The 3,401-nt window shown below is 42.4% G+C and overlaps 1 non-coding gene across 1 annotated transcript; it reads left to right on the top strand.

The window, feature by feature from the left end:
• Positions 1-2,298: 2,298 nt before the first annotated feature.
• Trnaa-cgc (transfer RNA alanine (anticodon CGC)) lies at positions 2,299-2,371 on the top strand. The gene has a single exon. It is a non-coding gene; the product is annotated as a tRNA-Ala (tRNA).
• The last annotated feature ends 1,030 nt before the right edge of the window (positions 2,372-3,401 follow it).

Raw genomic sequence — 3,401 nt, 5'->3', positions numbered from 1 at the left:
GTTCAGTGGACCGTTCATGCAGAGGGACGTCTGGCCAAACTCCTCACCTCCTTCTGCTTAGGGTTGGTCAGAGGGGCATCGACTTGCAAAATATTTTACCTGGGCTAGGTATCAGTCTGTCGCAAAGGTGGCCATTTGGTGGGAAGTGGGTGGAGAAAGACATTTAAGTGAGACTGCTGTAAACTGAGCGTTTGTGCAAAGTCATGAAAATCCATGCATTCTCTTGTTAGAAGCTGGGATGATACGGACAGAGCTCCTGGTGCACGTGTTTAATGGAGGCAAGACTGTAACCCCCTGGTTCCAGGAAGTCGCCAGGTTCTTTTAGCGAATAGCAGAAACATATATATCGTGTGAACGACTGTCTGCGGAGCTTAACAGCCTTCTTTCGGTAAATGGAAATGTTGAACCAGAAAGATTAGATCCATCTGTGAATGAGGGACTGTCATCCTGTCTAGGTAGATGTTTTTTTGCCAAAACATTACCATGCTTACTGTGGTAGCGATGACTTCCTGGTCTAAATTCTTCTTTTTTCAGACAAAAGAGATTTGTAGTCGCTGATTTGCTCCTGTCAGGATATGCAAAGTGGAGGCTTGCTTCCTCAGTGTGGGAACCCCGGTACAGTGTCTGGATTGGATACCAAGCCAACAGTACAGTCAAGAGGGGAGTTTAAAATAAATAGAGGTAGTTTGACTGGTTTATGCAATGTGGGCTCGATTTGGTTTTTGCGAATTTGGTTCCCATACCGAGGCTTGGTGGGAACTGGTTATGTTTCTTTGCCTTCCGTGTCTTGTGGTGCTACCCTGGTGCAGAACTTCAGTCTTTCCCTAATGGGTGAGACTTGTGGTCTGTATCGGTGAATTAAGAGCCTGAGGCAGTTTCCAACTGTACATATCATGTAGGACATATCGTGCATCACGAGGGTGAACTTATTCATCCTAAGTCAGCTGTCTGACATCTGGCAGTTCCAGCATCCACCGTCGTGGCTGTGAATCAAATTGGTTTAGCCAGAAAAGCGAAAGGGTGCACATCACACTGAAATCTGCTGAGATTTCAGGGCTCTGATTGGAAAGTTTCCCATGTTCTGATAATCAGAATGCCAGACCGTATAGTTTGCATATTTTCATGAATGTGTCAGAACGTTACAGCTGCCACAGCACATCGCTGCTCGCCCACACTGCGCCGTTTCCTACTGCTGTCTGAATCAGGCTAAAATACCACTGCATCGGAGTGGGGTTGTAAAATGCTACTCACAGCTCCTTCTTTTCAGGTGAACCATAGTTTGTGGTATACTTGATTCCATTTGAATAGAGGTGCAAACCAAGTCAGACTGCTCTGTAAAAGGAATTAAATCAGGGGAGAATTTATATGGCCTCTACCCCAATGTATGATTTGCCAATCAAACACCATTCCATTTTGATTTGTGTCTGTCATTTTTATGTAAGATTTATACTCTAGTTGTAGTTACGAAAGGATTATTAAAGCTTGTCATTATATAGTTAACTTAAGTATCCCAGTATTTTCATTCATACTCCCTCAACTATTCACTAGTTTTATTTTATTGTGGTGGTACGTAGGTACACCGGCAATTTCAGCTTCATTCGTATTAAATTAATTAATTTCATTATTAAGTTGAATTCTAAAAGTGACCACAGGCATAGAAAATAAAAATGCCTTGAGTAAATTCATAAATTCCTACAGAAAAATTAAGGGTATAGCTCACGATTTGAAGGTCATTGAGAGGATTATACTTTTCTTTCATTTAGCATCTCTTAGACATATATTTATGATTAAAGGAAGCGACGGCTTGCAAACTTTGACATACTACTTTTAAGAACTGAACAGCTAAAAATTTCGGATAGTTAGCTTAAGTGGTTTGAAAGTCCCTTAAAAAGCTGACAACGTAGTGTTGTTTCTGGGAGTGAAAAGTCGTCCTCGAAGAATGTTCTCTCTGCAGAACGGTAAGGTTCATCCCTGGGCCCACTGTTGTTATCTTCGTACGTCAGTCACATCTCGTCGATTCCGTCTTCCTGTAAATAGCACTTCTACGCTAGCGATCTCAATCTTTACTTAAGTTAGCGATCTGTGGTAAGATGGGTGCAAAGACTAAAACTAAATGTAATAAAGTACAAGTTATTTTGGTACCCTGCCGTATGTTAAATAGTGCTGAATTCCATGAAAATTTTGTCCTATTCTCTTCGGCGATGTCCCAACACCGTACCAGAAAATGGTGAAGAACTTGGGTGCAACAGCTGTGCAGAATATACTGGCGCTACATGCAGGGACACATGCCCTCCACCGGGCGAGGTGGCGCAGTGGTTAGCACACTGGACTCGCATTCGGGAGGACGACGGTTCAATCCCGTCTCCGGCCATCCTGATTTAGGTTTTCCGTGATTTCCCTAAATCGTTTCAGGCAAATGCCGGGATCGTTCCTTTGAAAGGGCACGGCCGATTTCCTTCCCAATCCTTCCCTAACCCGAGCTTGCGCTCCGTCTCTAATGACCTCGTTGTCGACGGGACGTTAAACATTCCCACCACCACGACATCTACGCCCTCCAGAAATTTGGAATATATTCCCAACTCCCACAGACTGTAAATGATGCATTTGCGCAATCACTCGTTCTGTCGATCCTCCATTACAGGGAATCGACTCATGTGCAGCACTCGCGCACGTGTGCGAATGTCTTCTGCCCTAGTACATACCTTCCCTTCTACTACGCCCCACTGTCCCAGCGGGAAGAGGGGCAAAGGGACGCAACTGCAGAAGTCCTGTGTGTAGTATGCACCTTTGGTTCATATTCCATACTTCTCAACAACATGGACCTAAGAAAAGTTATTATTTATCTTTGGCGCGCTGAAGACACAATAAAATTTTTATCTTTAGATTAAATTAGTACTTGTTCCATAGATCATGAGTACGTCACTTCGCAATGATGTGGAACGTGTCAGGTTAACAAAAGGTGTCTATACAAGATATTACATTAGACAAAATATTATATGACAATCATTATTTTTAATTTTTTTTTTTTTTTTTTTTTAGTGGAGGTTGGGAAATTACCCACTTACTATATCCAAAAATTCATCTAATGAGTAGAAGGAATTTCCATTAAGAAATTCTTTTAATTTCCTTTTAAATGCTATATGGCTATCTGTCAGACTTTTGATGCTATTAGGTAAGTGACCAAAGACTTTTGTGGCAGCATAATTTACCTCCTTCTGAGCCAAAGTTAGATTTAACCTTGAGTAGTGAAGATCACCCTTTCTCCTAGTGTTGTAGCCATGTACACTGCTATTACTTTTGAATTCGTTCGGATTGTTAATAACAGTCTGGCCCAGACTGTCGGCATACAGGCAGACGCAGGCGGTTTCGCAGATTTTCATCCCTCGGGTTGCCACATAATC

Source organism: Schistocerca nitens, chromosome 9, assembly GCF_023898315.1.
Source record: "Schistocerca nitens isolate TAMUIC-IGC-003100 chromosome 9, iqSchNite1.1, whole genome shotgun sequence".
NCBI lineage: Eukaryota > Metazoa > Arthropoda > Insecta > Orthoptera > Acrididae > Schistocerca > Schistocerca nitens.
This window is presented reverse-complemented; position numbering and strand designations above follow the sequence as displayed.